The sequence below is a fragment of the Callionymus lyra genome, chromosome 6 (assembly GCF_982586985.1).
Source record: "Callionymus lyra chromosome 6, fCalLyr1.hap1.1, whole genome shotgun sequence".
NCBI lineage: Eukaryota > Metazoa > Chordata > Actinopteri > Syngnathiformes > Callionymidae > Callionymus > Callionymus lyra.
This window is the reverse complement of record NC_141823.1, coordinates 18450271-18468130: the sequence shown is the minus strand read 5'-3', so window position 1 is coordinate 18468130 and position 17860 is coordinate 18450271. Positions and strand designations below refer to the sequence as shown.

Sequence of the window (17860 nt, the reverse complement as noted above, 5' to 3'; positions counted from 1 at the left end):
TAACACCTCGAGCCCTTCATGGACCAGTGTTAAAAAGATGTTTCCACCCAGTTTCGAACTGGGGACCTTTTTCGTGTGAGGCAAACGTGATAACCACTACACTATGGAAACAAGCTGATAGGAAGAGATTGGAGGTTAAAAATTTTATCTTTAAGGAAAGTATAAGTGTTACTAAGATGAAGCGTAACAACTTGAGCCCTTCGTGGTCCAGTGTTAAAAAGATGTTTCCACCCAGTTTCGAACTGGGGACCTTTTGCATGTAAGGCAAACGTGATAACCACTACACTATGGAAACAAGATGACAGTAGAAGTTTGGAGGTTACAAAGTTTATCTTTAAGGAAAGTATAAGTGTTACTAAGATGAAGCGTAACACATTGAGCCCTTCGTGGTCCAGTGTTAAAAAGATGTTTCGACCCAGTTTCGAACTGGGGATGTTTTGCGTGTGAGGCAAACGTGATAACCACTACACTATGGAAACAAGCTGACAGTAGAAGTTTGGAGGTTACAAAGTTTATCTTTAAGGAAAGTATAAGTGTTACTAAGATGAAGCGTAACACCTCGAGCCCTTCATGGACCAGTGTTAAAACGATGTTTCCACCCAGTTTCGAACTGGGGACCTTTTGCGTGTTAGGCAAACGTGATAACCACTACACTATGGAAACAAACTGACAGTAACAAATTGGAGGTTACAAACTTTATCTACAAGGAAAGCACATGTGTTACCAAGATGAAGTGTAACACTTTGAGCCCTTCGTGGTCCAGTGTTAAAAAGATGTTTCCACCCAGTTTCGAAATGGGGACCTTTTGCGTGTGAGGCAAACGTGATAACCACTACACTATGGAAACAAGCTGATAGGAAGAGATTGCAGGTTACAAAGTTTATCTTTAAGGAAAGTATAAGTGTTACTAAGATGAAGCGTAACACCTCGAGCCCTTCATGGACCAGTGTTAAAAAGATGTTTCCACCCAGTTTCGAATTGGGGACCTTTTGCGTGTGAGGCAAACGTGATAACCACTACACTATGGAAACAAACTGACAGTGACAAATTGGAGGTTACAAACTTCATCTTCAAGGAAAGTACAAGTGTTACCAAGATGAAGTGTAACACCTCGAGCCCTTCGTGGACCAGTGTTAAAAAGATGTTTCCACCCAGTTTCGAACTGGGGACCTTTTGTGTGTGAGGCAAACGTGATAACCACTACACTATGGAAACAAGCTGATAGTAAGAGATTGGAGGTTAAAAACTTTATCTTTAAGGAAAGTATAAGTGTTAATAAGATGAAGCGTAACACTTTGAGCCCTTCGTGGTCCAGTGTTAAAAAGATGTTTCCACCCAGTTTCGAACTGGGGACCTTTTGCGTGTGAGGCAAACGTGATAACCACTACACTATGGAAACAAGCTGATTGGAAGCGATTGGAGGTTACAAACTTTATCTTTAAGGAAAGTATAAGTGTTACTAAGATGAAGCGTAACACCTCGAGCCCTTCATGGACCAGTGTTAAAAAGAAGTTTCCACCCAGTTTCGAACTGGGGACCTTTTGCGTGTGAGGCAAACGTGATAACCACTACACTATGGAAACCAGCTGTTTGAAAGAGATTGGAGGTTACAAACTTTATCTTTAAGGAAAGTATAAGTGTTACTAAGATGAAGCGTAACACCTCGAGCCCTTCATGGACCAGAGTTAAAAAGATGTTTCCACCCAGTTTCGAGCTGGGGACCTTTTGCGTGTGAGGCAAACGTGATAACCACTACACTATGGAAACCAGCTGATTGAAAGAGATTGGAGGTTACAAACTTTATCTTTAAGGAAAGTATAAGTGTTACTAAGATGAAGCGTAACACATTGAGCCCTTCGTGGTCCAGTGTTAAAAAGAAGTTTCCACCCAGTTTGGAAATGGGGACCTTTTGCGTGTGAGGCAAACGTGATAACCACTACACTATGGAAACCAGCTGATAGAAAGAGATTGGAGGTTACAAACTTTATCTTTAAGGAAAGTATAAGTGTTACTAAGATGAAGCGTAACACCTCGAGCCCTTCATGGACCAGAGTTAAAAAGATGTTTCCACCCAGTTTCGAGCTGGGGACCTTTTGCGTGTGAGGCAAACGTGATAACCACTACACTATGGAAACAAACTGACAGTAATAAATTGGAGGTTACAAACTTTATCTTCAAGAAAAGTACAAGTGTTACCAAGATGAAGTGTAACACCTCGAGCCCTTCGTGGACCAGTGTTAAAAAGATGTTTCCACCCAGTTTCGAACTGGGGACCTTTTGCGTGTTAGGCAAACGTGATAACCACTACACTATGGAAACAAACAGACAGTAATAAATTGGAGGTTACAAACTTTATCTTCAAGGAAAGTACAAGTGTTACTAAGATGAAGCGTAACACTTTGAGCCCTTCGTGGTCCAATGTTAAAAAGATGTTTCCACCCAGTTTCGAACTGGGGACCTTTTGCGTGTTAGGCAAACGTGATAACCACTACACTATGGAAACAAGCTGATAGGAAAAGATTGCAGGTTACAAAGTTTATCTTTAAGGAAAGTATAAGTGTTACTAAGATGAAGCGTAACACCTTGAGCCCTTCATGGACCAGTGTTAAAAAGATGTTTCCACCCAGTTTCGAACTGGGGACCTTTTGCGTGTTAGGCAAACGTGATAACCACTACACTATGGAAACAAACTGACAGTAATAAATTGGAGGTTACAAACTTTATCTTCAAGGAAAGTACAAGTGTTACTAAGATGAAGCGTAACACTTTGAGCCCTTCGTGGTCCAATGTTTAAAAGATGTTTCCACCCAGTTTCGAACTGGGGACCTTTTGCGTGTTAGGCAAACGTGATAACCACTACACTATGGAAACAAGCTGATAGGAAGAGATTGCAGGTTACAAAGTTTATCTTTAAGGAAAGTATAAGTGTTACTAAGATGAAGCGTAACACCTTGAGCCCTTCATGGACCAGTTTTAAAAAGATGTTTCCACCCAGTTTCGAACTGGGGACCTTTTGCGTGTTAGGCAAACGTGATAACCACTACACTATGGAAACAAGCTGACAGTAAAAGTTTGGGGGTTACAAAGTTTATCTTTAAGGAAAGTATAAGTGTTACTAAGATGAAGCGTAACACCTCGAGCCCTTCATGGACCAGTGTTAAAAAGATGTTTCCACCCAGTTTCGAACTGGGGACCTTTTGCGTGTTAGGCAAACGTGATAACCACTACACTATGGAAACAAGCTGATAGGAAGAGATTGGAGGTTAAAAATTGTATCTTTAAGGAAAGTATAAGTGTTACTAAGATGAAGCGTAACACCTCGAGCCCTTCATGGACCAGTGTTAAAAAGATGTTTCCACCCAGTTTCAAACTGGGGACCTTTTGCGTGTGAGGCAAACGTGATAACCACTACACTATGGAAACAAGCTGAGAGTAAAAGTTTGGAGGTTACAAAGGTTATCTTTAAGGAAAGTACTGTATAAGTGTTACTAAAATGAAGCGTAACACCTTGAGCCCTTCGTGGTCCAGTGTTAAAAAGATGTTTCCACCCAGTTTCGAACTGGGGACCTTTTGCTTGTTAGGCAAACGTGATAACCACTACACTATGGAAACAAACTGACAGTAATAAATTGGAGGTTACAAACTTTATCTTCAAGGAAAGTACAAGTGTTACTAAGATGAAGCGTAACACTTTGAGCCCTTCGTGGTCCAATGTTAAAAAGATGTTTCCACCCAGTTTCGAACTGGGGACCTTTTGCGTGTTAGGCAAACGTGATAACCACTACACTATGGAAACAAGCTGATAGGAAGTGATTGCAGGTTACAAAGTTTATCTTTAAGGAAAGTATAAGTGTTACTAAGATGAAGCGTAACACCTCGAGCCCTTCATGGACCAGTGTTAAAAAGATGTTTCCACCCAGTTTCGAACTGGGGACCTTTTTCGTGTGAGGCAAACGTGATAACCACTACACTATGGAAACAAGCTGATAGGAAGAGATTGGAGGTTAAAAATTTTATCTTTAAGGAAAGTATAAGTGTTACTAAGATGAAGCGTAACAACTTGAGCCCTTCGTGGTCCAGTGTTAAAAAGATGTTTCCACCCAGTTTCGAACTGGGGACCTTTTGCATGTAAGGCAAACGTGATAACCACTACACTATGGAAACAAGATGACAGTAGAAGTTTGGAGGTTACAAAGTTTATCTTTAAGGAAAGTATAAGTGTTACTAAGATGAAGCGTAACACATTGAGCCCTTCGTGGTCCAGTGTTAAAAAGATGTTTCGACCCAGTTTCGAACTGGGGATGTTTTGCGTGTGAGGCAAACGTGATTACCACTACACTATGGAAACAAGCTGACAGTAGAAGTTTGGAGGTTACAAAGTTTATCTTTAAGGAAAGTATAAGTGTTACTAAGATGAAGCGTAACACCTCGAGCCCTTCATGGACCAGTGTTAAAACGATGTTTCCACCCAGTTTCGAACTGGGGACCTTTTGCGTGTTAGGCAAACGTGATAACCACTACACTATGGAAACAAACTGACAGTAACAAATTGGAGGTTACAAACTTTATCTACAAGGAAAGCACATGTGTTACCAAGATGAAGTGTAACACTTTGAGCCCTTCGTGGTCCAGTGTTAAAAAGATGTTTCCACCCAGTTTCGAAATGGGGACCTTTTGCGTGTGAGGCAAACGTGATAACCACTACACTATGGAAACAAGCTGATAGGAAGAGATTGCAGGTTACAAAGTTTATCTTTAAGGAAAGTATAAGTGTTACTAAGATGAAGCGTAACACCTCGAGCCCTTCATGGACCAGTGTTAAAAAGATGTTTCCACCCAGTTTCGAATTGGGGACCTTTTGCGTGTGAGGCAAACGTGATAACCACTACACTATGGAAACAAACTGACAGTGACAAATTGGAGGTTACAAACTTCATCTTCAAGGAAAGTACAAGTGTTACCAAGATGAAGTGTAACACCTCGAGCCCTTCGTGGACCAGTGTTAAAAAGATGTTTCCACCCAGTTTCAAACTGGGGACCTTTTGTGTGTGAGGCAAACGTGATAACCACTACACTATGGAAACAAGCTGATAGTAAGAGATTGGAGGTTAAAAACTTTATCTTTAAGGAAAGTATAAGTGTTAATAAGATGAAGCGTAACACTTTGAGCCCTTCGTGGTCCAGTGTTAAAAAGATGTTTCCACCCAGTTTCGAACTGGGGACCTTTTGCGTGTGAGGCAAACGTGATAACCACTACACTATGGAAACAAGCTGATTGGAAGCGATTGGAGGTTACAAACTTTATCTTTAAGGAAAGTATAAGTGTTACTAAGATGAAGCGTAACACCTCGAGCCCTTCATGGACCAGTGTTAAAAAGAAGTTTCCACCCAGTTTCGAACTGGGGACCTTTTGCGTGTGAGGCAAACGTGATAACCACTACACTATGGAAACCAGCTGTTTGAAAGAGATTGGAGGTTACAAACTTTATCTTTAAGGAAAGTATAAGTGTTACTAAGATGAAGCGTAACACCTCGAGCCCTTCATGGACCAGAGTTAAAAAGATGTTTCCACCCAGTTTCGAGCTGGGGACCTTTTGCGTGTGAGGCAAACGTGATAACCACTACACTATGGAAACCAGCTGATTGAAAGAGATTGGAGGTTACAAACTTTATCTTTAAGGAAAGTATAAGTGTTACTAAGATGAAGCGTAACACATTGAGCCCTTCGTGGTCCAGTGTTAAAAAGAAGTTTCCACCCAGTTTGGAACTGGGGACCTTTTGCGTGTGAGGCAAACGTGATAACCACTACACTATGGAAACCAGCTGATAGAAAGAGATTGGAGGTTACAAACTTTATCTTTAAGGAAAGTATAAGTGTTACTAAGATGAAGCGTAACACCTCGAGCCCTTCATGGACCAGAGTTAAAAAGATGTTTCCACCCAGTTTCGAGCTGGGGACCTTTTGCGTGTGAGGCAAACGTGATAACCACTACACTATGGAAACAAACTGACAGTAATAAATTGGAGGTTACAAACTTTATCTTCAAGAAAAGTACAAGTGTTACCAAGATGAAGTGTAACACCTCGAGCCCTTCGTGGACCAGTGTTAAAAAGATGTTTCCACCCAGTTTCGAACTGGGGACCTTTTGCGTGTTAGGCAAACGTGATAACCACTACACTATGGAAACAAACAGACAGTAATAAATTGGAGGTTACAAACTTTATCTTCAAGGAAAGTACAAGTGTTACTAAGATGAAGCGTAACACTTTGAGCCCTTCGTGGTCCAATGTTAAAAAGATGTTTCCACCCAGTTTCGAACTGGGGACCTTTTGCGTGTTAGGCAAACGTGATAACCACTACACTATGGAAACAAGCTGATAGGAAAAGATTGCAGGTTACAAAGTTTATCTTTAAGGAAAGTATAAGTGTTACTAAGATGAAGCGTAACACCTTGAGCCCTTCATGGACCAGTGTTAAAAAGATGTTTCCACCCAGTTTCGAACTGGGGACCTTTTGCGTGTTAGGCAAACGTGATAACCACTACACTATGGAAACAAACTGACAGTAATAAATTGGAGGTTACAAACTTTATCTTCAAGGAAAGTACAAGTGTTACTAAGATGAAGCGTAACACTTTGAGCCCTTCGTGGTCCAATGTTTAAAAGATGTTTCCACCCAGTTTCGAACTGGGGACCTTTTGCGTGTTAGGCAAACGTGATAACCACTACACTATGGAAACAAGCTGATAGGAAGAGATTGCAGGTTACAAAGTTTATCTTTAAGGAAAGTATAAGTGTTACTAAGATGAAGCGTAACACCTTGAGCCCTTCATGGACCAGTTTTAAAAAGATGTTTCCACCCAGTTTCGAACTGGGGACCTTTTGCGTGTTAGGCAAACGTGATAACCACTACACTATGGAAACAAGCTGACAGTAAAAGTTTGGGGGTTACAAAGTTTATCTTTAAGGAAAGTATAAGTGTTACTAAGATGAAGCGTAACACCTCGAGCCCTTCATGGACCAGTGTTAAAAAGATGTTTCCACCCAGTTTCGAACTGGGGACCTTTTGCGTGTTAGGCAAACGTGATAACCACTACACTATGGAAACAAGCTGATAGGAAGAGATTGGAGGTTAAAAATTGTATCTTTAAGGAAAGTATAAGTGTTACTAAGATGAAGCGTAACACCTCGAGCCCTTCATGGACCAGTGTTAAAAAGATGTTTCCACCCAGTTTCAAACTGGGGACCTTTTGCGTGTGAGGCAAACGTGATAACCACTACACTATGGAAACAAGCTGAGAGTAAAAGTTTGGAGGTTACAAAGGTTATCTTTAAGGAAAGTACTGTATAAGTGTTACTAAAATGAAGCGTAACACCTTGAGCCCTTCGTGGTCCAGTGTTAAAAAGATGTTTCCACCCAGTTTCGAACTGGGGACCTTTTGCTTGTTAGGCAAACGTGATAACCACTACACTATGGAAACAAACTGACAGTAATAAATTGGAGGTTACAAACTTTATCTTCAAGGAAAGTACAAGTGTTACTAAGATGAAGCGTAACACTTTGAGCCCTTCGTGGTCCAATGTTAAAAAGATGTTTCCACCCAGTTTCGAACTGGGGACCTTTTGCGTGTTAGGCAAACGTGATAACCACTACACTATGGAAACAAGCTGATAGGAAGTGATTGCAGGTTACAAAGTTTATCTTTAAGGAAAGTATAAGTGTTACTAAGATGAAGCGTAACACCTCGAGCCCTTCATGGACCAGTGTTAAAAAGATGTTTCCACCCAGTTTCGAACTGGGGACCTTTTTCGTGTGAGGCAAACGTGATAACCACTACACTATGGAAACAAGCTGATAGGAAGAGATTGGAGGTTAAAAATTTTATCTTTAAGGAAAGTATAAGTGTTACTAAGATGAAGCGTAACAACTTGAGCCCTTCGTGGTCCAGTGTTAAAAAGATGTTTCCACCCAGTTTCGAACTGGGGACCTTTTGCATGTAAGGCAAACGTGATAACCACTACACTATGGAAACAAGATGACAGTAGAAGTTTGGAGGTTACAAAGTTTATCTTTAAGGAAAGTATAAGTGTTACTAAGATGAAGCGTAACACATTGAGCCCTTCGTGGTCCAGTGTTAAAAAGATGTTTCGACCCAGTTTCGAACTGGGGATGTTTTGCGTGTGAGGCAAACGTGATTACCACTACACTATGGAAACAAGCTGACAGTAGAAGTTTGGAGGTTACAAAGTTTATCTTTAAGGAAAGTATAAGTGTTACTAAGATGAAGCGTAACACCTCGAGCCCTTCATGGACCAGTGTTAAAACGATGTTTCCACCCAGTTTCGAACTGGGGACCTTTTGCGTGTTAGGCAAACGTGATAACCACTACACTATGGAAACAAACTGACAGTAACAAATTGGAGGTTACAAACTTTATCTACAAGGAAAGCACATGTGTTACCAAGATGAAGTGTAACACTTTGAGCCCTTCGTGGTCCAGTGTTAAAAAGATGTTTCCACCCAGTTTCGAAATGGGGAACTTTTGCGTGTGAGGCAAACGTGATAACCACTACACTATGGAAACAAGCTGATAGGAAGAGATTGCAGGTTACAAAGTTTATCTTTAAGGAAAGTATAAGTGTTACTAAGATGAAGCGTAACACCTCGAGCCCTTCATGGACCAGTGTTAAAAAGATGTTTCCACCCAGTTTCGAATTGGGGACCTTTTGCGTGTGAGGCAAACGTGATAACCACTACACTATGGAAACAAACTGACAGTGACAAATTGGAGGTTACAAACTTCATCTTCAAGGAAAGTACAAGTGTTACCAAGATGAAGTGTAACACTTTGAGCCCTTCGTGGTCCAGTGTTAAAAAGATGTTTCCACCCAGTTTCGAAATGGGGACCTTTTGCGTGTGAGGCAAACGTGATAACCACTACACTATGGAAACAAGCTGATAGGAAGAGATTGCAGGTTACAAAGTTTATCTTTAAGGAAAGTATAAGTGTTACTAAGATGAAGCGTAACACCTCGAGCCCTTCATGGACCAGTGTTAAAAAGATGTTTCCACCCAGTTTCGAACTGGGGACCTTTTGTGTGTGAGGCAAACGTGATAACCACTACACTATGGAAACAAGCTGATAGTAAGAGATTGGAGGTTAAAAACTTTATCTTTAAGGAAAGTATAAGTGTTAATAAGATGAAGCGTAACACTTTGAGCCCTTCGTGGTCCAGTGTTAAAAAGATGTTTCCACCCAGTTTCGAACTGGGGACCTTTTGCGTGTGAGGCAAACGTGATAACCACTACACTATGGAAACAAGCTGATTGGAAGCGATTGGAGGTTACAAACTTTATCTTTAAGGAAAGTATAAGTGTTACTAAGATGAAGCGTAACACCTCGAGCCCTTCATGGACCAGTGTTAAAAAGAAGTTTCCACCCAGTTTCGAACTGGGGACCTTTTGCGTGTGAGGCAAACGTGATAACCACTACACTATGGAAACCAGCTGTTTGAAAGAGATTGGAGGTTACAAACTTTATCTTTAAGGAAAGTATAAGTGTTACTAAGATGAAGCGTAACACCTCGAGCCCTTCATGGACCAGAGTTAAAAAGATGTTTCCACCCAGTTTCGAGCTGGGGACCTTTTGCGTGTGAGGCAAACGTGATAACCACTACACTATGGAAACCAGCTGATTGAAAGAGATTGGAGGTTACAAACTTTATCTTTAAGGAAAGTATAAGTGTTACTAAGATGAAGCGTAACACATTGAGCCCTTCGTGGTCCAGTGTTAAAAAGAAGTTTCCACCCAGTTTGGAACTGGGGACCTTTTGCGTGTGAGGCAAACGTGATAACCACTACACTATGGAAACCAGCTGATAGAAAGAGATTGGAGGTTACAAACTTTATCTTTAAGGAAAGTATAAGTGTTACTAAGATGAAGCGTAACACCTCGAGCCCTTCATGGACCAGAGTTAAAAAGATGTTTCCACCCAGTTTCGAGCTGGGGACCTTTTGCGTGTGAGGCAAACGTGATAACCACTACACTATGGAAACAAGCTGATAGGAAGAGATTGGAGGTTAAAAACTTTATCTTTAAGGAAAGTACAAGTGTTACTAAGATGAAGCGTAACACCTCAAGCCCTTCATGGACCAGTGTTAAAAAGATGTTTCCACCCAGTTTCGAACTGGGGACCTTTTGCGTGTGAGGCAAACGTGATAACCACTACACTATGGAAACCAGCTGATTGAAAGCGATTGGAGGTTACAAACTTTATCTTTAAGGAAAGTATAAGTGTTACTAAGATGAAGCGTAACACCTCGAGCCCTTCATGGACCAGAGTTAAAAAGATGTTTCCACCTAGTTTCGAACTGGGGACAGTTTGCGTGTTAGGCAAACGTGATAACCACTACACTATGGAAACCAGCTGATTGAAAGAGATTGGAGGTTACAAACTTTATCTTTAAGGAAAGTATAAGTGTTACTAAGATGAAGCGTAACACCTCGAGCCCTTCATGGACCAGAGTTAAAAAGATGTTTCCACCTAGTTTCGAACTGGGGACCTTTTGCATGTGAGGCAAACGTGATAACCACTACACTATGGAAACAAGCTGATTTGAAGCAATTGGAGGTTACAAACTTTATCTTTAAGGAAAGTATAAGTGTTACTAAGATGAAGCGTAACACCTTGAGCCCTTCATGGACCAGTGTTAAAAAGATGTTTCCACCCAGTTTCGAACTGGGGACCTTTTGCGTGTTAGGCAAACGTGATAACCACTACACTATGGAAACAAGCTGACAGTAAAAGTTTGGGGGTTACAAAGTTTATCTTTAAGGAAAGTATAAGTGTTACTAAGATGAAGCGTAACACCTCGAGCCCTTCATGGACCAGTGTTAAAAAGATGTTTCCACCCAGTTTCGAACTGGGGACCTTTTGCGTGTGAGGCAAACGTGATAACCACTACACTATGGAAACAAACTGACAGTAACAAATTGGAGGTTACAAACTTTATCTACAAGGAAAGTACATGTGTTACCAAGATGAAGTGTAACACTTTGAGCCCTTCGTGGTCCATTGTTAAAAAGATGTTTCCACCCAGTTTCGAACTGGGGACCTTTTGCGTGTGAGGCAAACGTGATAACCACTACACTATGGAAACAAGCTGATAGGAAGAGATTGCAGGTTACAAAGTTTATCTTTAAGGAAAGTATAAGTGTTACTAAGATGAAGCGTAACACCTCGAGCCCTTCATGGACCAGTGTTAAAAAGATGTTTCCACACAGTTTCGAACTGGGGACCTTTTGCGTGTGAGGCAAACGTGATAACCACTACACTATGGAAACAAGCTGATAGTAATAGATTGGAGGTTAAAAACTTTATCTTTAAGGAAAGTATAAGTGTTAATAAGACGAAGCATAACAACTTGAGCCCTTCGTGGTCCAGTGTTAAAAAGATGTTTCCACCCAGTTTCGAACTGGGGACCTTTTGCATGTAAGGCAAACGTGATAACCACTACACTATGGTAACAAGATGACAGTAGAAGTTTGGAGGTTACAAAGTTTATCTTTAAGGAAAGTATAAGTGTTACTAAGATGAAGCGTAACACATTGAGCCCTTCGTGGTCCAGTGTTAAAAAGATGTTTCGACCCAGTTTCGAACTGGGGACGTTTTGCGTGTGAGGCAAACGTGATAACCACTACATTATGGAAACAAGCTGACAGTAGAAGTTTGGAGGTTACAAAGTTTATCTTTAAGGAAAGTATAAGTGTTAATAAGATGAAGCGTAACACTTTGAGCCCTTCGTGGTCCAGTGTTAAAAAGATGTTTCCACCCAGTTTCGAACTGGGGACCTTTTGCGTGTAAGGCAAACGTGATAACCACTACACTATGGAAACAAACTGACAGTAACAAATTGGAGGTTACAAACTTTATCTACAAGGACAGTACATGTGTTACCAAGATGAAGTGTAACACTTTGAGCCCTTCGTGGTCCAGTGTTAAAAAGATGTTTCCACCCAGTTTCGAACTGGGGACCTTTTGCGTGTGAGGCAAACGTGATAACCACTACACTATGGAAACAAGCTGATAGGAAGAGATTGCAGGTTACAAAGTTTATCTTTAAGGAAAGTACAAGTGTTACTAAGATGAAGCGTAACACCTCGAGCCCTTCATGGACCAGTGTTAAAAAGATGTTTCCACCCAGTTTCGAACTGGGGACCTTTTGCGTGTGAGGCAAATGTGATAACCACTACACTATGGAAACAAACTGAAAGTAATAAATTGGAGGTTACAAACTTTATCTTCAAGGAAAGTAAAAGTGTTACTAAGATGAAGCGTAACACCTCGAGCCCTTCATGGACCAGTGTTAAAAAGATGTTTCCACCCAGTTTCGAACTGGGGACCTTTTGCGTGTGAGGCAAATGTGATAACCACTACACTATGGAAACAAACTGAAAGTAATAAATTGGAGGTTACAAACTTTATCTTCAAGGAAAGTAAAAGTGTTACCAAGATGAAGTGTAACACCTCGAGACCTTCGTGGACCAGTGTTAAAAAGATGTTTCCACCCAGTTTCGAACTGGGGACCTTTTGCGTGTGAGGCAAACGTGATAACCACTACACTATGGAAACAAGCTGATAGTAAGAGATTGGAGGTTAAAAACTTTATCTTTAAGGAAAGTATAAGTGTTACTAAGATGAAGCGTAACACATTGAGCCCTTCGTGGTCCAGTGTTAAAAAGATGTTTCCACCCAGTTTCGAACTGGGGACCTTTTGCGTGTGAGGCAAATGTGATAACCACTACACTATGGAAACAAGCTGAGAGGAAGAGATTGGAGGTTAACAACTTTATCTTTAAGGAAAGTACAAGTGTTACTAAGATGAAGCGTAACACCTTGAGCCCATCGTGGACCAGAGTTAAAAAAGATGTTCCCACCCAGTCTCGAACTGGGGACCTTTTGCGTGTTAGGCAAACGTGATAACCACTACACTATGGAAACAAACTGACAGTAAGAAATTGGAGGTTACAAACTTTATCTTTAAGGAAAGTATAAGTGTTACTAAGATGAAACGTAACACTTTGAGCCCTTCGTGGTCCAGTGTTAAAAAGATGTTTCCACCCAGTTTCGAACTGGGGACCTTTTGCGTGTAAGGCAAACGTGATAACCACTACACTATGGAAACAAACTGACAGTAACAAATTGGAGGTTACAAACTTTATCTACAAGGACAGTACATGTGTTACCAAGATGAAGTGTAACACTTTGAGCCCTTCGTGGTCCAGTGTTAAAAAGATGTTTCCACCCAGTTTCGAACTGGGGACCTTTTGCGTGTGAGGCAAACGTGATAACCACTACACTATGGAACAAGCTGATAGGAGGAGATTGCAGGTTACAAAGTTTATCTTTAAGGAAAGTACAAGTGTTACTAAGATGAAGCGTAACACCTCGAGCCCTTCATGGACCAGTGTTAAAAAGATGTTTCCACCCAGTTTCGAACTGGGGACCTTTTGCGTGTGAGGCAAATGTGATAACCACTACACTATGGAAACAAACTGAAAGTAATAAATTGGAGGTTACAAACTTTATCTTCAAGGAAAGTAAAAGTGTTACCAAGATGAAGTGTAACACCTCGAGCCCTTCGTGGACCAGTGTTAAAAAGATGTTTCCACCCAGTTTCGAACTGGGGACCTTTTGCGTGTGAGGCAAACGTGATAACCACTACACTATGGAAACAAGCTGATAGTAAGAGATTGGAGGTTAAAAACTTTATCTTTAAGGAAAGTATAAGTGTTACTAAGATGAAGCGTAACACATTGAGCCCTTCGTGGTCCAGTGTTAAAAAGATGTTTCCACCCAGTTTCGAACTGGGGACCTTTTGCGTGTGAGGCAAATGTGATAACCACTACACTATGGAAACAAGCTGAGAGGAAGAGATTGGAGGTTAACAACTTTATCTTTAAGGAAAGTACAAGTGTTACTAAGATGAAGCGTAACACCTTGAGCCCATCGTGGACCAGAGTTAAAAAAGATGTTCCCACCCAGTCTCGAACTGGGGACCTTTTGCGTGTTAGGCAAACGTGATAACCACTACACTATGGAAACAAGCTGATAGTAAGAGATTGGAGGTTAAAAACTTTATCTTTAAGGAAAGTATAAGTGTTAATAAGATGAAGCGTAACACTTTGAGCCCTTCGTGGTCCAGTGTTAAAAAGATGTTTCCACCCAGTTTCGAACTGGGGACCTTTTGCGTGTGAGGCAAACGTGATAACCACTACACTATGGAAACAAGCTGATTGGAAGCGATTGGAGGTTACAAACTTTATCTTTAAGGAAAGTATAAGTGTTACTAAGATGAAGCGTAACACCTCGAGCCCTTCATGGACCAGTGTTAAAAAGAAGTTTCCACCCAGTTTCGAACTGGGGACCTTTTGCGTGTGAGGCAAACGTGATAACCACTACACTATGGAAACCAGCTGTTTGAAAGAGATTGGAGGTTACAAACTTTATCTTTAAGGAAAGTATAAGTGTTACTAAGATGAAGCGTAACACCTCGAGCCCTTCATGGACCAGAGTTAAAAAGATGTTTCCACCCAGTTTCGAGCTGGGGACCTTTTGCGTGTGAGGCAAACGTGATAACCACTACACTATGGAAACCAGCTGATTGAAAGAGATTGGAGGTTACAAACTTTATCTTTAAGGAAAGTATAAGTGTTACTAAGATGAAGCGTAACACATTGAGCCCTTCGTGGTCCAGTGTTAAAAAGAAGTTTCCACCCAGTTTGGAACTGGGGACCTTTTGCGTGTGAGGCAAACGTGATAACCACTACACTATGGAAACCAGCTGATAGAAAGAGATTGGAGGTTACAAACTTTATCTTTAAGGAAAGTATAAGTGTTACTAAGATGAAGCGTAACACCTCGAGCCCTTCATGGACCAGAGTTAAAAAGATGTTTCCACCCAGTTTCGAGCTGGGGACCTTTTGCGTGTGAGGCAAACGTGATAACCACTACACTATGGAAACAAGCTGATAGGAAGAGATTGGAGGTTAAAAACTTTATCTTTAAGGAAAGTACAAGTGTTACTAAGATGAAGCGTAACACCTCAAGCCCTTCATGGACCAGTGTTAAAAAGATGTTTCCACCCAGTTTCGAACTGGGGACCTTTTGCGTGTGAGGCAAACGTGATAACCACTACACTATGGAAACCAGCTGATTGAAAGCGATTGGAGGTTACAAACTTTATCTTTAAGGAAAGTATAAGTGTTACTAAGATGAAGCGTAACACCTCGAGCCCTTCATGGACCAGAGTTAAAAAGATGTTTCCACCTAGTTTCGAACTGGGGACAGTTTGCGTGTTAGGCAAACGTGATAACCACTACACTATGGAAACCAGCTGATTGAAAGAGATTGGAGGTTACAAACTTTATCTTTAAGGAAAGTATAAGTGTTACTAAGATGAAGCGTAACACCTCGAGCCCTTCATGGACCAGAGTTAAAAAGATGTTTCCACCTAGTTTCGAACTGGGGACCTTTTGCATGTGAGGCAAACGTGATAACCACTACACTATGGAAACAAGCTGATTTGAAGCAATTGGAGGTTACAAACTTTATCTTTAAGGAAAGTATAAGTGTTACTAAGATGAAGCGTAACACCTTGAGCCCTTCATGGACCAGTGTTAAAAAGATGTTTCCACCCAGTTTCGAACTGGGGACCTTTTGCGTGTTAGGCAAACGTGATAACCACTACACTATGGAAACAAGCTGACAGTAAAAGTTTGGGGGTTACAAAGTTTATCTTTAAGGAAAGTATAAGTGTTACTAAGATGAAGCGTAACACCTCGAGCCCTTCATGGACCAGTGTTAAAAAGATGTTTCCACCCAGTTTCGAACTGGGGACCTTTTGCGTGTGAGGCAAACGTGATAACCACTACACTATGGAAACAAACTGACAGTAACAAATTGGAGGTTACAAACTTTATCTACAAGGAAAGTACATGTGTTACCAAGATGAAGTGTAACACTTTGAGCCCTTCGTGGTCCATTGTTAAAAAGATGTTTCCACCCAGTTTCGAACTGGGGACCTTTTGCGTGTGAGGCAAACGTGATAACCACTACACTATGGAAACAAGCTGATAGGAAGAGATTGCAGGTTACAAAGTTTATCTTTAAGGAAAGTATAAGTGTTACTAAGATGAAGCGTAACACCTCGAGCCCTTCATGGACCAGTGTTAAAAAGATGTTTCCACACAGTTTCGAACTGGGGACCTTTTGCGTGTGAGGCAAACGTGATAACCACTACACTATGGAAACAAGCTGATAGTAATAGATTGGAGGTTAAAAACTTTATCTTTAAGGAAAGTATAAGTGTTAATAAGACGAAGCATAACAACTTGAGCCCTTCGTGGTCCAGTGTTAAAAAGATGTTTCCACCCAGTTTCGAACTGGGGACCTTTTGCATGTAAGGCAAACGTGATAACCACTACACTATGGTAACAAGATGACAGTAGAAGTTTGGAGGTTACAAAGTTTATCTTTAAGGAAAGTATAAGTGTTACTAAGATGAAGCGTAACACATTGAGCCCTTCGTGGTCCAGTGTTAAAAAGATGTTTCGACCCAGTTTCGAACTGGGGACGTTTTGCGTGTGAGGCAAACGTGATAACCACTACATTATGGAAACAAGCTGACAGTAGAAGTTTGGAGGTTACAAAGTTTATCTTTAAGGAAAGTATAAGTGTTAATAAGATGAAGCGTAACACTTTGAGCCCTTCGTGGTCCAGTGTTAAAAAGATGTTTCCACCCAGTTTCGAACTGGGGACCTTTTGCGTGTAAGGCAAACGTGATAACCACTACACTATGGAAACAAACTGACAGTAACAAATTGGAGGTTACAAACTTTATCTACAAGGACAGTACATGTGTTACCAAGATGAAGTGTAACACTTTGAGCCCTTCGTGGTCCAGTGTTAAAAAGATGTTTCCACCCAGTTTCGAACTGGGGACCTTTTGCGTGTGAGGCAAACGTGATAACCACTACACTATGGAAACAAGCTGATAGGAAGAGATTGCAGGTTACAAAGTTTATCTTTAAGGAAAGTACAAGTGTTACTAAGATGAAGCGTAACACCTCGAGCCCTTCATGGACCAGTGTTAAAAAGATGTTTCCACCCAGTTTCGAACTGGGGACCTTTTGCGTGTGAGGCAAATGTGATAACCACTACACTATGGAAACAAACTGAAAGTAATAAATTGGAGGTTACAAACTTTATCTTCAAGGAAAGTAAAAGTGTTACTAAGATGAAGCGTAACACCTCGAGCCCTTCATGGACCAGTGTTAAAAAGATGTTTCCACCCAGTTTCGAACTGGGGACCTTTTGCGTGTGAGGCAAATGTGATAACCACTACACTATGGAAACAAACTGAAAGTAATAAATTGGAGGTTACAAACTTTATCTTCAAGGAAAGTAAAAGTGTTACCAAGATGAAGTGTAACACCTCGAGACCTTCGTGGACCAGTGTTAAAAAGATGTTTCCACCCAGTTTCGAACTGGGGACCTTTTGCGTGTGAGGCAAACGTGATAACCACTACACTATGGAAACAAGCTGATAGTAAGAGATTGGAGGTTAAAAACTTTATCTTTAAGGAAAGTATAAGTGTTACTAAGATGAAGCGTAACACATTGAGCCCTTCGTGGTCCAGTGTTAAAAAGATGTTTCCACCCAGTTTCGAACTGGGGACCTTTTGCGTGTGAGGCAAATGTGATAACCACTACACTATGGAAACAAGCTGAGAGGAAGAGATTGGAGGTTAACAACTTTATCTTTAAGGAAAGTACAAGTGTTACTAAGATGAAGCGT

General features: G+C 40.9%; 60 non-coding genes across 60 annotated transcripts; all 60 read right to left on the bottom strand.

Annotated features, from left to right (window-relative positions):
* Positions 1-222: 222 nt before the first annotated feature.
* On the bottom strand, positions 223-295 carry trnav-uac (transfer RNA valine (anticodon UAC)). The gene has a single exon. It is a non-coding gene; the product is annotated as a tRNA-Val (tRNA).
* Positions 296-590: 295 nt separating this feature from the next.
* On the bottom strand, positions 591-663 carry trnav-aac (transfer RNA valine (anticodon AAC)). The gene has a single exon. It is a non-coding gene; the product is annotated as a tRNA-Val (tRNA).
* Positions 664-1326: 663 nt separating this feature from the next.
* trnav-cac (transfer RNA valine (anticodon CAC)) lies at positions 1327-1399 on the bottom strand. The gene has a single exon. It is a non-coding gene; the product is annotated as a tRNA-Val (tRNA).
* A 111-nt stretch (positions 1400-1510) lies between these two features.
* Positions 1511-1583, bottom strand: trnav-cac (transfer RNA valine (anticodon CAC)). Its single transcript has one exon. It is a non-coding gene; the product is annotated as a tRNA-Val (tRNA).
* A 663-nt stretch (positions 1584-2246) lies between these two features.
* On the bottom strand, positions 2247-2319 carry trnav-aac (transfer RNA valine (anticodon AAC)). Its single transcript has one exon. It is a non-coding gene; the product is annotated as a tRNA-Val (tRNA).
* A 111-nt stretch (positions 2320-2430) lies between these two features.
* Positions 2431-2503, bottom strand: trnav-aac (transfer RNA valine (anticodon AAC)). The gene has a single exon. It is a non-coding gene; the product is annotated as a tRNA-Val (tRNA).
* A 111-nt stretch (positions 2504-2614) lies between these two features.
* Positions 2615-2687, bottom strand: trnav-aac (transfer RNA valine (anticodon AAC)). The gene has a single exon. It is a non-coding gene; the product is annotated as a tRNA-Val (tRNA).
* Positions 2688-2798: 111 nt separating this feature from the next.
* On the bottom strand, positions 2799-2871 carry trnav-aac (transfer RNA valine (anticodon AAC)). Its single transcript has one exon. It is a non-coding gene; the product is annotated as a tRNA-Val (tRNA).
* A 111-nt stretch (positions 2872-2982) lies between these two features.
* On the bottom strand, positions 2983-3055 carry trnav-aac (transfer RNA valine (anticodon AAC)). The gene has a single exon. It is a non-coding gene; the product is annotated as a tRNA-Val (tRNA).
* A 111-nt stretch (positions 3056-3166) lies between these two features.
* trnav-aac (transfer RNA valine (anticodon AAC)) lies at positions 3167-3239 on the bottom strand. The gene has a single exon. It is a non-coding gene; the product is annotated as a tRNA-Val (tRNA).
* A 300-nt stretch (positions 3240-3539) lies between these two features.
* Positions 3540-3612, bottom strand: trnav-aac (transfer RNA valine (anticodon AAC)). The gene has a single exon. It is a non-coding gene; the product is annotated as a tRNA-Val (tRNA).
* Positions 3613-3723: 111 nt separating this feature from the next.
* On the bottom strand, positions 3724-3796 carry trnav-aac (transfer RNA valine (anticodon AAC)). The gene has a single exon. It is a non-coding gene; the product is annotated as a tRNA-Val (tRNA).
* Positions 3797-4091: 295 nt separating this feature from the next.
* On the bottom strand, positions 4092-4164 carry trnav-uac (transfer RNA valine (anticodon UAC)). The gene has a single exon. It is a non-coding gene; the product is annotated as a tRNA-Val (tRNA).
* A 295-nt stretch (positions 4165-4459) lies between these two features.
* Positions 4460-4532, bottom strand: trnav-aac (transfer RNA valine (anticodon AAC)). Its single transcript has one exon. It is a non-coding gene; the product is annotated as a tRNA-Val (tRNA).
* A 663-nt stretch (positions 4533-5195) lies between these two features.
* Positions 5196-5268, bottom strand: trnav-cac (transfer RNA valine (anticodon CAC)). The gene has a single exon. It is a non-coding gene; the product is annotated as a tRNA-Val (tRNA).
* Positions 5269-5379: 111 nt separating this feature from the next.
* On the bottom strand, positions 5380-5452 carry trnav-cac (transfer RNA valine (anticodon CAC)). The gene has a single exon. It is a non-coding gene; the product is annotated as a tRNA-Val (tRNA).
* A 663-nt stretch (positions 5453-6115) lies between these two features.
* trnav-aac (transfer RNA valine (anticodon AAC)) lies at positions 6116-6188 on the bottom strand. Its single transcript has one exon. It is a non-coding gene; the product is annotated as a tRNA-Val (tRNA).
* Positions 6189-6299: 111 nt separating this feature from the next.
* Positions 6300-6372, bottom strand: trnav-aac (transfer RNA valine (anticodon AAC)). The gene has a single exon. It is a non-coding gene; the product is annotated as a tRNA-Val (tRNA).
* Positions 6373-6483: 111 nt separating this feature from the next.
* trnav-aac (transfer RNA valine (anticodon AAC)) lies at positions 6484-6556 on the bottom strand. Its single transcript has one exon. It is a non-coding gene; the product is annotated as a tRNA-Val (tRNA).
* Positions 6557-6667: 111 nt separating this feature from the next.
* trnav-aac (transfer RNA valine (anticodon AAC)) lies at positions 6668-6740 on the bottom strand. The gene has a single exon. It is a non-coding gene; the product is annotated as a tRNA-Val (tRNA).
* A 111-nt stretch (positions 6741-6851) lies between these two features.
* Positions 6852-6924, bottom strand: trnav-aac (transfer RNA valine (anticodon AAC)). Its single transcript has one exon. It is a non-coding gene; the product is annotated as a tRNA-Val (tRNA).
* A 111-nt stretch (positions 6925-7035) lies between these two features.
* On the bottom strand, positions 7036-7108 carry trnav-aac (transfer RNA valine (anticodon AAC)). Its single transcript has one exon. It is a non-coding gene; the product is annotated as a tRNA-Val (tRNA).
* A 300-nt stretch (positions 7109-7408) lies between these two features.
* On the bottom strand, positions 7409-7481 carry trnav-aac (transfer RNA valine (anticodon AAC)). Its single transcript has one exon. It is a non-coding gene; the product is annotated as a tRNA-Val (tRNA).
* A 111-nt stretch (positions 7482-7592) lies between these two features.
* Positions 7593-7665, bottom strand: trnav-aac (transfer RNA valine (anticodon AAC)). Its single transcript has one exon. It is a non-coding gene; the product is annotated as a tRNA-Val (tRNA).
* Positions 7666-7960: 295 nt separating this feature from the next.
* On the bottom strand, positions 7961-8033 carry trnav-uac (transfer RNA valine (anticodon UAC)). The gene has a single exon. It is a non-coding gene; the product is annotated as a tRNA-Val (tRNA).
* Positions 8034-8328: 295 nt separating this feature from the next.
* Positions 8329-8401, bottom strand: trnav-aac (transfer RNA valine (anticodon AAC)). Its single transcript has one exon. It is a non-coding gene; the product is annotated as a tRNA-Val (tRNA).
* An 847-nt stretch (positions 8402-9248) lies between these two features.
* On the bottom strand, positions 9249-9321 carry trnav-cac (transfer RNA valine (anticodon CAC)). The gene has a single exon. It is a non-coding gene; the product is annotated as a tRNA-Val (tRNA).
* Positions 9322-9432: 111 nt separating this feature from the next.
* Positions 9433-9505, bottom strand: trnav-cac (transfer RNA valine (anticodon CAC)). The gene has a single exon. It is a non-coding gene; the product is annotated as a tRNA-Val (tRNA).
* A 663-nt stretch (positions 9506-10168) lies between these two features.
* trnav-cac (transfer RNA valine (anticodon CAC)) lies at positions 10169-10241 on the bottom strand. Its single transcript has one exon. It is a non-coding gene; the product is annotated as a tRNA-Val (tRNA).
* Positions 10242-10352: 111 nt separating this feature from the next.
* Positions 10353-10425, bottom strand: trnav-aac (transfer RNA valine (anticodon AAC)). The gene has a single exon. It is a non-coding gene; the product is annotated as a tRNA-Val (tRNA).
* Positions 10426-10720: 295 nt separating this feature from the next.
* trnav-aac (transfer RNA valine (anticodon AAC)) lies at positions 10721-10793 on the bottom strand. The gene has a single exon. It is a non-coding gene; the product is annotated as a tRNA-Val (tRNA).
* A 111-nt stretch (positions 10794-10904) lies between these two features.
* On the bottom strand, positions 10905-10977 carry trnav-cac (transfer RNA valine (anticodon CAC)). Its single transcript has one exon. It is a non-coding gene; the product is annotated as a tRNA-Val (tRNA).
* A 111-nt stretch (positions 10978-11088) lies between these two features.
* trnav-cac (transfer RNA valine (anticodon CAC)) lies at positions 11089-11161 on the bottom strand. The gene has a single exon. It is a non-coding gene; the product is annotated as a tRNA-Val (tRNA).
* Positions 11162-11456: 295 nt separating this feature from the next.
* trnav-uac (transfer RNA valine (anticodon UAC)) lies at positions 11457-11529 on the bottom strand. The gene has a single exon. It is a non-coding gene; the product is annotated as a tRNA-Val (tRNA).
* A 295-nt stretch (positions 11530-11824) lies between these two features.
* Positions 11825-11897, bottom strand: trnav-uac (transfer RNA valine (anticodon UAC)). Its single transcript has one exon. It is a non-coding gene; the product is annotated as a tRNA-Val (tRNA).
* A 111-nt stretch (positions 11898-12008) lies between these two features.
* On the bottom strand, positions 12009-12081 carry trnav-cac (transfer RNA valine (anticodon CAC)). Its single transcript has one exon. It is a non-coding gene; the product is annotated as a tRNA-Val (tRNA).
* Positions 12082-12192: 111 nt separating this feature from the next.
* trnav-cac (transfer RNA valine (anticodon CAC)) lies at positions 12193-12265 on the bottom strand. The gene has a single exon. It is a non-coding gene; the product is annotated as a tRNA-Val (tRNA).
* Positions 12266-12376: 111 nt separating this feature from the next.
* On the bottom strand, positions 12377-12449 carry trnav-cac (transfer RNA valine (anticodon CAC)). Its single transcript has one exon. It is a non-coding gene; the product is annotated as a tRNA-Val (tRNA).
* Positions 12450-12560: 111 nt separating this feature from the next.
* On the bottom strand, positions 12561-12633 carry trnav-cac (transfer RNA valine (anticodon CAC)). Its single transcript has one exon. It is a non-coding gene; the product is annotated as a tRNA-Val (tRNA).
* Positions 12634-12744: 111 nt separating this feature from the next.
* Positions 12745-12817, bottom strand: trnav-cac (transfer RNA valine (anticodon CAC)). The gene has a single exon. It is a non-coding gene; the product is annotated as a tRNA-Val (tRNA).
* Positions 12818-12929: 112 nt separating this feature from the next.
* trnav-aac (transfer RNA valine (anticodon AAC)) lies at positions 12930-13002 on the bottom strand. Its single transcript has one exon. It is a non-coding gene; the product is annotated as a tRNA-Val (tRNA).
* Positions 13003-13113: 111 nt separating this feature from the next.
* Positions 13114-13186, bottom strand: trnav-uac (transfer RNA valine (anticodon UAC)). The gene has a single exon. It is a non-coding gene; the product is annotated as a tRNA-Val (tRNA).
* A 294-nt stretch (positions 13187-13480) lies between these two features.
* trnav-cac (transfer RNA valine (anticodon CAC)) lies at positions 13481-13553 on the bottom strand. Its single transcript has one exon. It is a non-coding gene; the product is annotated as a tRNA-Val (tRNA).
* A 111-nt stretch (positions 13554-13664) lies between these two features.
* On the bottom strand, positions 13665-13737 carry trnav-cac (transfer RNA valine (anticodon CAC)). Its single transcript has one exon. It is a non-coding gene; the product is annotated as a tRNA-Val (tRNA).
* A 111-nt stretch (positions 13738-13848) lies between these two features.
* trnav-cac (transfer RNA valine (anticodon CAC)) lies at positions 13849-13921 on the bottom strand. Its single transcript has one exon. It is a non-coding gene; the product is annotated as a tRNA-Val (tRNA).
* A 112-nt stretch (positions 13922-14033) lies between these two features.
* Positions 14034-14106, bottom strand: trnav-aac (transfer RNA valine (anticodon AAC)). The gene has a single exon. It is a non-coding gene; the product is annotated as a tRNA-Val (tRNA).
* A 111-nt stretch (positions 14107-14217) lies between these two features.
* trnav-cac (transfer RNA valine (anticodon CAC)) lies at positions 14218-14290 on the bottom strand. Its single transcript has one exon. It is a non-coding gene; the product is annotated as a tRNA-Val (tRNA).
* A 111-nt stretch (positions 14291-14401) lies between these two features.
* Positions 14402-14474, bottom strand: trnav-cac (transfer RNA valine (anticodon CAC)). Its single transcript has one exon. It is a non-coding gene; the product is annotated as a tRNA-Val (tRNA).
* A 663-nt stretch (positions 14475-15137) lies between these two features.
* trnav-cac (transfer RNA valine (anticodon CAC)) lies at positions 15138-15210 on the bottom strand. The gene has a single exon. It is a non-coding gene; the product is annotated as a tRNA-Val (tRNA).
* Positions 15211-15321: 111 nt separating this feature from the next.
* trnav-aac (transfer RNA valine (anticodon AAC)) lies at positions 15322-15394 on the bottom strand. The gene has a single exon. It is a non-coding gene; the product is annotated as a tRNA-Val (tRNA).
* A 295-nt stretch (positions 15395-15689) lies between these two features.
* On the bottom strand, positions 15690-15762 carry trnav-aac (transfer RNA valine (anticodon AAC)). Its single transcript has one exon. It is a non-coding gene; the product is annotated as a tRNA-Val (tRNA).
* Positions 15763-15873: 111 nt separating this feature from the next.
* On the bottom strand, positions 15874-15946 carry trnav-cac (transfer RNA valine (anticodon CAC)). Its single transcript has one exon. It is a non-coding gene; the product is annotated as a tRNA-Val (tRNA).
* Positions 15947-16057: 111 nt separating this feature from the next.
* On the bottom strand, positions 16058-16130 carry trnav-cac (transfer RNA valine (anticodon CAC)). The gene has a single exon. It is a non-coding gene; the product is annotated as a tRNA-Val (tRNA).
* A 295-nt stretch (positions 16131-16425) lies between these two features.
* Positions 16426-16498, bottom strand: trnav-uac (transfer RNA valine (anticodon UAC)). Its single transcript has one exon. It is a non-coding gene; the product is annotated as a tRNA-Val (tRNA).
* A 295-nt stretch (positions 16499-16793) lies between these two features.
* Positions 16794-16866, bottom strand: trnav-uac (transfer RNA valine (anticodon UAC)). Its single transcript has one exon. It is a non-coding gene; the product is annotated as a tRNA-Val (tRNA).
* Positions 16867-16977: 111 nt separating this feature from the next.
* Positions 16978-17050, bottom strand: trnav-cac (transfer RNA valine (anticodon CAC)). The gene has a single exon. It is a non-coding gene; the product is annotated as a tRNA-Val (tRNA).
* A 111-nt stretch (positions 17051-17161) lies between these two features.
* trnav-cac (transfer RNA valine (anticodon CAC)) lies at positions 17162-17234 on the bottom strand. Its single transcript has one exon. It is a non-coding gene; the product is annotated as a tRNA-Val (tRNA).
* A 111-nt stretch (positions 17235-17345) lies between these two features.
* Positions 17346-17418, bottom strand: trnav-cac (transfer RNA valine (anticodon CAC)). Its single transcript has one exon. It is a non-coding gene; the product is annotated as a tRNA-Val (tRNA).
* Positions 17419-17529: 111 nt separating this feature from the next.
* trnav-cac (transfer RNA valine (anticodon CAC)) lies at positions 17530-17602 on the bottom strand. Its single transcript has one exon. It is a non-coding gene; the product is annotated as a tRNA-Val (tRNA).
* A 111-nt stretch (positions 17603-17713) lies between these two features.
* trnav-cac (transfer RNA valine (anticodon CAC)) lies at positions 17714-17786 on the bottom strand. The gene has a single exon. It is a non-coding gene; the product is annotated as a tRNA-Val (tRNA).
* Positions 17787-17860: the final 74 nt, after the last annotated feature.